The sequence below is a fragment of the Pongo pygmaeus genome, chromosome 2 (genome assembly GCF_028885625.2).
Source record: "Pongo pygmaeus isolate AG05252 chromosome 2, NHGRI_mPonPyg2-v2.0_pri, whole genome shotgun sequence".
In the NCBI taxonomy this organism is placed as follows: domain Eukaryota; kingdom Metazoa; phylum Chordata; class Mammalia; order Primates; family Hominidae; genus Pongo; species Pongo pygmaeus.
The window spans coordinates 20051914-20064573 of NC_085930.1; positions in this window are offsets into that span (position 1 = coordinate 20051914).

Here is a 12660-nt window from a genome sequence, read left to right on the forward strand (position 1 = left end):
TCTTTCCTTTATGGGTGCGTGTTTGTGTGTCTGTATGTGTGTATTCCTGTCTTTGTGTTTCAAATGCTTTTCTATTCCATGATCACATAAGTTTCTTTTTTCTTTTTTGTTTTTTTTGAGATGGCGTCTCACTCTGTCCCCCAGTCTGGAGTGCAGTGGCGCAATCTCGGCTCACTGCAAGCTCCTCCTCCCCGGTTCATGCCATTCTCCTGCCTCAGCCTCCCGAATAGCTGGGACTACAGGTGCATGCCACCAAGCCCGGCTAAATTTTTGTATTTTTTGTAGAGATAGGGTTTCACCATGTTAGCCAGGATGTTCTCGATCTGCTGACCTCATAATCTGCCCACCTTGGCCTCCCAAAGTGCTGGGATTACAGGCGTGAGCCTCCGCTCCCGGCCAATGATCACATAACTTTCAAATTTTCTTCTAATATATATTTTTCAATTAAAAATATTCTTTTTTTTTTCTTTTCTTCTTATGAGATAGAGTCTCGGTCTGTAGCTCAGGCTGGAGTGCAGTGGCGCGATCTCTGCTTACTGCAACCTCCGCCTCCCGGGTTCATGCCATTCTCCTGCCTCAGCCTCCCATGTAGCTGGGACCTCATGCTCCTGCCACCACGTCCAGCTATTTTTTTTATATTTTTAGTAGAGATGGGGTTTCACCATGTCAGCCAGGATGGTCTCGATCTCCTGACCTCGTGATCTGCCCGCCTTGGCCTCCCAAAGTGCTGGGATTACAGACGTGAGTCACAGCGCCCGGCCCAATAATATTCTTATGGTTCAACATTTTACACTTAAATTTTTAATATATTTGGAGTTCACTCTAGTGGCAACTGTTCTGTTTTTATCCTAAAGTATTAGTTATTCCAAGACCACATATTGAAGTTGTCCCTCAAGCTGCCCATCCCCCATGCTTCCTTCCACCCATCCCATACTCTTTCATTAGGACCTCAATCGTGCGCTTTTGTGTGTGTGTGTGTGTGTTTGATGAAGTTTTACTCTTTCACCAAGGCTGGAGTGAAGAGCACAATCTCAGATCACTGTAACTTCCTTCTCCCAGGTTCAAGTGATTCTCCTGCCTCAGCCTCCCGAGTAACTGGGAGTACAGGCACCTGCCACCATGCCTGGGTAATTTTTGTATTTTTAGTAGAGACAGGGTTTTGCCATGTTGGCCAGGCTGCTCTCAAACTCCTGACCTCAGGTGATCAGCCCACCTTGCAGACCAAAGTGCTAGTGTTCTATCTGAATTATTTCTACAGGCTCCTATTGGCCTTCCTCCATTCAGTATTGCATTTCTGCCATTCAATACCTCCCAACGCCTCAAAAGGCTGGTCTGTAGACTACATATGGAGTGACATGTCACTTCCTCCTTCAAATCCTTTGAATGGCTTTCCACTATTTAATAAGCTCACAATTTGGCCATATAATTTATCCCCCAAATAGGGAAACAACTGAAAGTGGGAGAAAGGCTATTTATTTGTAATAATGCTGGAGCTGCAGGCATGAAACGGACTGTCCTGGACAAACCCTACTCAAAAGGCTCCAAACTGTTACCACTTCCTCCTTTGCAAGCCACCCATTCTGAGGCTGGTTTTACGTTTTTACATCTTCAAACTTAAAGTTTTCCTTTATGGGACTTTACATGCCCTTCAGTGTACGGAAATCATTTCTTTTTCACATCCCACCCCCGACACATCTCCCAATTATTGTGCCCTTCTGGTTCCGTCAAACTCCACCATGAGGTCTCCACTTATATGATACTTCCTCTGTACATTTTTCTTCAATATTCTCCACCTGCCCACCTTTGGGTTTAGCACGATTCCTATGTATTTCATATCATTTCCATGCACTCCCTCTTTTAAATCCAGTATTTCTCCTATCACATTCATAAGTGTACATATATCTTCTGTAATCTGCATCCATAGGGCCTGGCACACAATACGCATTGATAGAAAAAAAACCCTAAGAATAAGTGAATGGCCGGTCACGTGGCTCATGCCTGAAATCCCAGGACTTTGGGAGACAGCAGCAGTGTTATATAATCCTCTGTGAGTGAATACCATTCAGAACCTTGTAGCAGTGTTCAGGAATCGTATGTGATGGACAAAAATTCTGAACCCAGCAGCAGTGTTTTGGAATCCCATGTGAGGGAGAAACACGCAGAACCCAGCAGCAGGGTTCCAGAATCCTATGTGAGCGACAAACACTAAGAAATCTGCAGCAGTGTTATGGAATCCCATGTGAGGGACATACACTCAGAACTCAGCAGCAGTGTTCTGGAATCCGATGTGAGGGAAAAACACTCAGAAACCAGCAGCAGTGTTCTGGAATACTAAGTGAAAGACAAACACTCAGAACCAAGCAGCAGTGTTCTGGAATCCTATGTGAGGGATAAACATTCAGAACACAGCAGCAGTGTTCTGGAATCCTATGTGAGTGACAAACACTCAGAACCCAGTAGCAGTGTTATGGAATCCTATGTGAGTGACAAACACTCAGAACCCAGCAGCAGTGTTATGGAATCCTATTTGCGGTACAAACAGTCAGAATTCAGCAGCACTGTTCTAGAATACTTTGTGAGGGACAAACACTCAGAAAGGAGCAGCAGTGTTCTAGAATCCTTTGTGAGGGACAAACATTCAGAAACTCGTAGCAGTGTTCTGGAATTCAATGTGAGGGACAGAGAGAATGCGGCAGCAGTGTTCTCGAATCCTATGTGAGGGACAAACTCTCAGAAATGAGCAGCAGTGTTCAAGAATCGTTTGTGAGGCACAAACATTCAGAAACTAGTAGCAATGTTCTGGAATCATATGTGAGGGACAAACACTCTGAACCCAGCAGCAGTGTATTGGAATCCTATGTGAGGGACAAACACTCAAAACCCAGCAGCAGTATTCTGGAATCCTATGTGAGGGACAAACACACAGAAATCAGCAGCCGTGTTCAAGAATCCTTTGTGAGGCACAAATATTCAGAAACAGTAGCAGTGTTCTGGAATCGTATGTGAGGGACAAACACTCTGAACCCAGCAGCAGTGTTTTGGAATCCCATGTGAGGGACAAACACACAGAACAAAGAAGCAGTGTTCTGGAATCCTATGTGAGTGACAAACACTGAAAATCCAACAGAAGTGTTCTAGAATCCTTTGTGATGGACAAACCTTCAGACCCCAGAAGCACTGTTCTGGAATCCTATGTGAGGGACAAACACTCACAACCCAGCAGGAGTGCTCTGGAATCCTTTGTGAAGGATAAACACTCAGAACCCAGAAACAGTGTTCTGGAATTCTTTGTGAGGGGCAAACATTCAGAAACCCGCATCAGTGTTCTGGAATCCTATGTGAGGTAAAAACACTCAGAACTCAACAGTAGTGTTCTGGAATCCTACGAGAGGGACAAACACTCAGAACCAAGCAGCAGTGTTCTGGAATCCTAGGTGAGAGACAAATACTCAGAATCAAGCAGCAGTGTTCGGGAATCCTATGTGAGTGACAAACACTCAGAAGCCATCAGCAGTGTTCTGGGATCCTATGTGCAGAACAAACACTCAGAATGCAGGCACTGTGTTCTGGAATCCCATCTGAGGGACAAACATTCAGACACTCGTAGAAGTGTTCTGGAATCCTATGTGAGGGACAAACACTAAGAAGACAGTAGCAGTCTTCTGTAATCCTATGTGAGGGAGAAACACTCAGAACCCAGCAGCAGTGTTCTGGAATCCTATGTGAGGGACAACACTCAGAATCCAGCAGCAGTGATCTAGAATCCTATGTAAGGGACAAACACTCAGACCCCAGGAGTGGTGTTCTGGAATCCCACGTGACGGATAAACACTCAGAGCCCACCAGTAGTTTTCTGGAATCCTATGTGACTGACAAACTATCAGAAGCTAGCAGCAGTGCTCTATAATCCTTTGTAAGGGACAAACATTGAGACCCCTGAAGTAGTCTTCTGGAATCCTATGTGAGGAACAAACACTCAGAACCCAGCAGCAGTGTTCTGGAATTCATTGTGATGGAGAAACATTCAGACCGTAGTAGTTGTGTTCTGGAATCCTATGTGAGGGACAAACACTCAGAACCGAGCAGCAGTGTTCTGGAATCCTTTGTGATGGACAAACATTCAGAATCTCGTAGCAGTGTTCGGGAATAATATGTGAGCACTCAGAGCCCAGCAGCAGTTTTCTGGAATCCTAAGTGTGGGACAAACACTCAGAACCCAGCGGCAGTGTTCGAGAATGCTTCGTGAGGGACAAACACTCAGAACCCAGCAGCAGTTTTCTAGAATCCTTTGTGAGGGATAAACCTTCTTACAATCGAAGAAGTGACCTGTAATAGTATGTGAGGGCCAAATACTACAAACCCAGCAGCAGGGTTCTGGAATCTTATGTGAGGGACAAACACTCATAACCCAGCAGCAGTGTTCTGGAATCCTAAGTGAGGGAAAAACACTCAGAACCCAGCCACTGTGTTCTGGAATCCTATCTGAAGGACAAACATTCAGACCCTCGTAGCAGTGTTCTGCAATCCTATGTGAGGGACAAATACTCAGAACCCAGCAGCAGTGTTCTGAAATCCTTTGTAAGGGACAAACAGTCAGAACCCAGCAGCAGTGTTCTGGAATCCTTTGTGAGGGACAAACAATCAGAACCTCATAGCAGTGCTCTGGAATCGTATGTGAGGGACAAACACTCTGAACCCTGTAGCAGTGATTTGATGTCCCATTTGAGGGAGAAACACTGAGTACCCAGCAGCAGGGTTCTGGAATCCTATGTGAGTGACAAACACTAAGAAATCTGCAGTAGTGTTCTGGAATCCTATGGGAGTGAAAAACACTCAGAACCCAGCAGGAGTGTTATGGAATCCTATGTGAGTGACAAACACTCAGAAACCAGCAGCAGTGTTCTGGAAACCGGTGTGAGGGAAACAACCATTGTGTTCTGGAATCCTATCTGAGTGACAAATATTCAGACACTCATAGACGTGTTCTGGAATACAATGTGGGGGAAAAACACTCAGAAACCAGCAGCGGTGTTCTGGAAAACTTTGTGAGGGACAAACATACAGAACGCAGCAGCAGTGTTCTGGAATCCTTTGTGAGGGAAAAACATTGAGACCCTCTAGGAGAGGTCTGGAATCCTATATGAGGGACAAACACTCAGAACCCAGCAGCAGTGTTCTGGACTCCTATGTGAGGGCCAAACCGTCAGAACCCAGCAGGAGTGTTCTGAAATCCTATGTGAGTGACAAACATTCAGAACGTCGTAGCAGTGTTCTGGGATCCTATGTGGGAGACAAACATGAGAATCAAGCCGCAGTGTTCTGGAACCCTATCTGAGGGACAAATATTCAGACAGTCGTAGAAGTGTTCTGTAATCCTATGTGAGGGAGAAACTCTCAGAAGCCAGCAGTATTGTTCTGGAATCCTTTCTGAGGGAAAAACAAACAGAACCCAGTAGCTCTGGAGTCCTTTTTGAGGGAAAAACATTCAGACATTCGTAGCAGTGTTCTAGAATCCTATGTGAGGGGCAAACACTCAGAACCCAGCAGCAGTGTTCTGGAATCTTATGTGAAGGACACTCAGAACCCAGAAGCCGTGTTCTGGAATCCTACGTGATGGACAAACACTCAGAAACCAGCAGCATTGTTCTGGAATCCTTTGTGAGGGGCAAACACTCTGAACCTCGTAGCAGTGTGCTGGAATCATATGGGCGGAAGAAACGCTCTGATTCTATTAGCAGTGTTCTGGTATCGCATTTGAGGGACAAACACTCAGAACCAAGCAGGAGTGTTCTGGAATCCTATGTGAGTGACAAACACTAGAAACCTGAAGCAGTGTTCTAGAATCCTTTGTGAGGGACAAACATTCAGACCCTCGAAGCTGTGTTCTGGAATCCTATGTAAGGGACAAACACTCCGTTCCCAGCAGCAGTGTTCTGCAATCCTTTGTGATAGACAAAAATTTAGAACTTCGTAGCAGTTTTCGCAAATCCCAAGTGAGGGACAAACACTCAGAACAAAGCATCAGTGTTCTGGAATCCTATGTGAGGGACAAACACTCAGAACCCAGCAGCAGTTTTCTGGAATCCTTTGTGATGGGCAAACATTCAGACACTCTTAGCAGTGTTCTGGAGGCCTAAGTGAGGGACAAACTCTCAGAACAGCGTAGCAGTGTTCTGGAAACTTATGTGAGGGACAAACACACAGAACCAATCAGCAGTGTTCTGTAACTCTATCTGAGGGACAACACTCAGATTCCAGCAGCATTGTCCTGGAACCCTATCTGAGGGACAACACGCAGAATCCAGTAGCAGTGTTGGGGAATCCTATATGAGGGACAAACACCAAACACTCAGAAAGCAGCAACAGTGATCTGGAATACTAGGTTAGTGACAAACACCCAGAATCCAGCAGCAGTGTTCTGGAACCCCAGGTGAGGGACAAACACTCAGAACCCAGCAGCAGTTTTCTGGAATCTCATGTGAAGGACAAACATTCAGGATCCAGCAGTAGTGCTCTAGAATCCTTTGTGAGGGACAAATATTGATACACCCAAAGCAGTGTTCTGGAATCGTATGTGAGGCACAAACTCTCAGAACCCAGCAGCAGTGTTCTGGAATCCTCTGTGATGGAGAAACATTCAGACCCTCATAGCAGTGTTCAGAAATCATATGTGAGGGACAAACACTCACAACCCAGTAGCAGGGTTCTGGAATCCTATCAGAGGGACAAACACTCAGAAACCAGCAGCTCTGTTCTGGAAGCCTATGTGAGTGACAAACTCTCAGATCCCAGCAGCAGTGTTCTGGAATCCTATGTGTGGGACAAACACTCAGAACCCAGCTGCAGTGTTCTAGAATCCTTTGTGAGGGACAAACATTCAGAACTTCGTAACAGTGTTCTGGAATCGTATGTGAAGTACAAACACTCTGAAACCAGCAGCATGTTTTGGGAACCCATGTGAGGGAGAAACACTCACAGCCCAGCAGCAGTGTTCTGAAATCCATTGTGAGGGACAAACACTCAGAACCCAGCAGCAGTGTTCTGGAATCCTATGTGAGGAACAAACATTCAGAATCACGTAGCAGTGTTCTGGAATCCTAAGTGAGGCACTAACACTCAGAAACCAGCGGCAGTGTTCCGGACTCCTATGTGAGGGATAAACCCCAAGAACACAGCAGCAGTGTTATGAAATCCTATGTGAGTGACAAACATTCAGAAATTCAGAGCGGTGTTCTGGAATCCTATGTGGGGGACAAACACTCAGAACCCACCCACTTTGTTCTGGAATCCTATCTGAGGGACAAACATTCAGACCCTCGAAGCAGTGTTCTGCAATCATATGTGAGGGACAAACTCTCAGAACCTAGCAGCAGTGTTCTGGATTCCTTTGTGATGAGGAAACATTCAGACCCTCGTAGGAGTGTTCTGGAAGGCTAAGTGAGGGACAAACACTCAGAACACAGTAGCAGTATTCTGGAATCCTATGTGAGGTACAAACACTCAGAACGCAGCAGGCGTGTTCTGGAATCCTATGTGAGGGACAACACTCAGAACCCAGCAGGAACGTTCTGGAATCCTATGTGAGGGACAAACCCTCAGAACCCAGCAGCTGTGTTCTGAAATCCGATGTGAGGCACAAACATTCACAACTTCCTAGCAGTATTCTGGAATTCTATGTGGCGGACAAAGACTCAGAGTCCTGCCACTGTGTACTGGAATCCTATCTGTGGGACAAACATTCAGACACTCATAGAAGTTTTCTGGAAAGCTATGTGAGGAACATTCAGAGACCAGCAGCAGTGCTCAGGAATCCTTTGTGAGGGAGAAACATACAGAATTCAGCAGCAGTGTTTTGGAATCCTATGTGAGGGACAAACATTCAGAAACACCTAGCAGTATTCTGGAATCGTTTGTGAGGGACAAACACTCAGAACCCAGCAACAGTGTTCTGCAATCCTACGTTAGTGACAAACACTCAAAACCCAGCAGCAGTGTTCTGGAATCCTTTGTGAGGGACAAACATTCAGAATCTCTTTGCAGTGGTCAGGAATCCTATGAGAGGGACAAACACTCTGAACCTCGCAGCAGTGTTCTGGAATCCCATGTGAGTGACAAACACTCAGAACCCAGCAGCAGTGTTCTGGAATCCCTTGTGATGGACAAACTTTCAGACCCTCATAGCAGTGTTCTGGAATCCTATGTGAGGGACAAACACTCTGAACCCAGCAGCAGTGTTCTAGAATCCTCTGTTATGGAAAAACTTTCAGACCCTCGTATCAGCGTTCTGGAATCCTAAGTGAGGGACAAACACTCAGAACCCAGTAGCAGTGTTCTGGAATCTCATGTGAGGGACAAACACTCAGAACCCAGAAGCAGTGTTCTGGAATCCTAGGTGAGGGACAAACACTCAGATCCCAGCAGCAGTGTTATGGACTCTTAGGTGAGGGACAAACATTCAGAACAAAGCAGCAATGTTCTGGAATGCTTTGTGATGGACAAATTTTCAGACCCTTATAGCAGTGTTCTGGAATCCTATGTGAAGGACACTCAGAACCCAGCAGCAGAGTTCTGGAATCCTGTGTGAGGGACAAACACTCAGAAACCAGCAGTAGTTTTCTGGAATCTTATGTGAGGGACAAACACTCACAACCCTGCAGCAGTGTTCTGAAATTCTATGTGAGGGACAAACACTCAGAACCCAGCCACTGTGCTCTGGAATCCTATCTGAGGGACAAACATTCAGACCCACGTAGAAGTGTTCTGGAATCCTATATGAGGGACAAACTCTCAGAAACCAGCAGCAGTGCTCAGGAATCCTTTATGAGGGACAAAAAAACAGAACTCAGTAGCAGTGTTCTGGAGTCCTTTTTGAGGGAAAAACATTCAGACACTTGTAGCAGTGTTCTGGAATCCTATGTGAGGGACAACACTCAGAACCCAGCAGGAACATTCTGGGATCCAATGTGAAGGACAAACCCTCAGAACCCAGCAGCAGCATTCTAAAATCCTATGTGAGGGACAAATATTCAGAACTTCCTGGCAGTATTCTGGAATTCTATGTGGCGGACAAAGACTCAGAACCCTGCTACTGTGTGCTGGAATCCTATCTCTGGGACGAACATTCAGACACTCATAGAAGTTTTCTTGAATGCTATGTGAAAAAAACACTCAGAAACCAGCAGCAGTGCTTATGAATCCTCTATGAGGGAGAAACATACAGATCCCAGCAGCAGTGTTCTGGAATCCTATGTGAGTGAAAAACACTCAGAATCCAGCAGCAGTGTTCTGGAATCCCATGTGAGGGACAAACACTCAGAACCCAGCAGCAGTTTTCTGAAATCCTATGTGAGTGACAAACACTCAGAAGCCAGCAGCAGTGCTCTTGAATCCTATGTGAGGGACAAACATCAAGACCCTCGAAGCATTGTTCTGGAATCCTATTTGAGGGACAAATACTCAGAACACAGCAGCAGGGTTCCAGATTCCTTTGTGATGGACAATCATTAAGACCCTCGTAGCAGTGTTCTGGAATCATATGTGAGGGACAAACACTGAGATCCCAGCAGCATTGTTTTGTCCTATGTGAGGGACAAACACTCAGAACCCAGCAGCTGGGTTCTGGAATCCTACGTGAGGGACAATCACTCAGAAATCAGCCACAGTGTTCTGGAATCCTAACTGAGGGACAAACACTCAGAACCCAGCAGGAGTGACCAAGAATCCTTTGTGAGGGACAAACACTCAGAACATAGTAAGAGTCTTCTGGAATCCTACGTGAGGGACAAACCCTCAGAACCCCGCAGCAGTGTTCTGTAATCCTAGGTGAGTGACAAACACTCAGAACCAAGCAGCAGTGTTCTGGAATCCTATGTGAGGGACAAACACCCAGAACCCAGCAGCATGGTTCTAGAATCCTTTGTGAGGGAAAAACACTCAGAACCCAGCAGCAGTGTTTTGGAATCCCATGTGAGGGACAAACACTCACAACCCAGCAGCACGGTTCCGGAATCCTATGTGAGTGAAAAACAATCAGAACCGCACAGCAGTGTTCTAGAATCCTTTCTGAGGGACAAACCTTCAGAATCTCGAAGTGTTCTGGAATCGTATGTGAGGGCCAAACGCTTAGAACCCCGCAGCAGGGTTCTGTAATCGTATGTGAGGTGCAAACACTCAGAACCCAGCAGCAGTGTCCTGGAATCCTGTGTGAGGGGCAAACACTGAGAACCCAGCATCAGTGTTCTGGAATCCCATGTGAGGGACAAACACTCAGAACCCACTAGGATTTTTCTGGAATCCTATGTGAGTGACAAACACTCAAAACCCAGCAGCAGTGCTCTGGAATCCTTTGTGAGGGACAAACATTGAGACCCTGGAAAATGTGTTCTGGAATCCTACGTGAGGGACAAACACTCAGAACCCACCAGCAGTGTTCTGGAATCCTTTGTGATGGACAAACACACAGACTGTAGTAGCAGTGTTCTGGAATCCTTTGTGAGGGAAAAACTCTCAGATACGAGCAGCAGTTTTCTGGAATCCTTTGTGATGGACAGACATTCAGACCCTCATAGCAGTATTCTGGAATCCTATGTGAGAGACAAACACTCAGGACACAGCAGCAGTGTTCTGGAATCTTATGTGTGGGACCAACACTCAGGACCCAGCAGCAGTGTTCTAGAATCCTTTGTGAGGGACAAACACTAAGAACCCAGTAGCAGTGTTCTAGAATCCTATGTGAGGGACAAACACTCAGAACCCAGCAGCCTTGTTCTGGAATCCCATTTGAGGGACAAACACTCAGAACCAAGCAGGAGTGTTCTGCAATCCTATGTGAGCGACAAACACTCAGAAACCAGTAGTAGTGTTCTAGAATCTTTTCTGAGGGACAAACATTCAGACCCTCGAAGCTGTGTTCTGGAATCCTATGTGAGGGACAAACACTCCGTTCCCAGCAGCAGTGTTCTGCAATTCTGTGTGATGGACAAAAATTCAGAACCTCGTAGCAGTTTTTGGGAATCCCATGTGAGGGACAAACACTCAGAACAAAGCAGCAGTGTTCTGGAATCTTATGTGAGGGAACAAACACTCAGAACCCAACAGCAGTTTTCTGGAATCCTTTGTGATGGGCAAACGTTCAGACATTCTTAGCAGTGTTCTGGAGTCCTAAGTGAGGGACAAATACTCAGAACAGAGTAGCAGTCTTCTGGAAACCTATGTGAGGAACAAACCCACAGAACCAATCAGCAGTGTGCTGGAACACTATCTGAGGGAAAACACTCAGATTCCAGTAGCATTGTTCTGGAACCCTATCTGAGGGACAACACTCAGAATCCAGCAGCAGTGTTGGAGAATCCTATATGAGGGTCAAACACTCAGAAAGCAGCAGCAGTGTTCTGGAATACTAGGTGAGTGATAAACTCTCAGAACCCAGCAGCAGTGTTCTGGAATCCCATGTGAGGGACAAACACCCAGAACCCAGCAGCAGTTCTCTGGAATCCTATGTGAGGGACAAACACTCAGGATCCAGCAGCAGTGCTCTAGAATCCTTTGTGAGGGACAAACATGGATCCCCTCGAAGCAGCGATCTGGAATCCCATGTGAGGCACAAACACTCAGAACCCAGCAGCAGTGTTCTGGAATCCTTTGTGTAGGAGAAACATTCAGACCCTCATAGCAGTGTACTGGAATCATATGTGAGGGGCAAACACTCAGAACCCAGCAGCAGTGTTCTGGAATCCTATATGAGGGAGAAACACTCAGAAACCAGCAGCAATGTTCTGGAAGCCTATGTGTGGGACAAACCCTCAGAACCCAGCAGCAGTGTTCTGGAATCGTACGTGAGGGACAAACACTCAGAAATCTGCAGCAGTGTTCTGGAATCCTATGTAAGGGACAAACACTCAGAAACCAGCAGCAGTGTTCTGGAATCCCTTGTGAGGGAGAAACATTCAGAACCCAGCATTAGTTTTCTGGAATTCTATGTGAGTGACACACAGAAGCCTGCAGCACTGCTCTAGATTCCTTTCTGAGGGAGAAATAAGGAGATTCTCGAAGCTGTGTTCTGGAATCCTATGTGAGGGTCAAGCACTCAGAACCCAGCAGCAGTGTTCTGGAATCCTTTGTGATGGAACATTAAGACCGTCGTAGCTGTGTTCTGGAATCCTATGTGAGGTACAAACCCTCAGAACCCAGGAGCAGTGTTCTGGAATCATTTGCAATGGACAAACATTCAGACACTCGTAGCAGTGTTCTGGAATTACATGTGGGGGACAAACACAACGCAGTAGCAGTTTTCTGGAATCCTATGTGAGGGACAAATCCTCAGAAACCAGCAGCAGTTTTCTGGAATCCTTTGTGAGGGACAAGCACTCAGAACATGGTAGCAGTGTTCCAGAATCCTATGTGAGTGAAAAACACTCAGAACCCAGCAGCAGTGTTCTAGAATTCTTTGTGAGGGACAAACATTCAGAACACAGCAGCAGTGTTCTAGAATCCTTTGTGAGGGACAAACATTCAGAACCCAGCAGCAGTGTTATAGAATCCTTTGTGAGGGACTAATATTCAGAACCTCATAGCATTGTCCTGTCATCGTATGTGAGGAACAAACACTATGAACCCAATAGCAGTTTTTTGGAATCCCATGTGGTTACCAACACTCAGAAC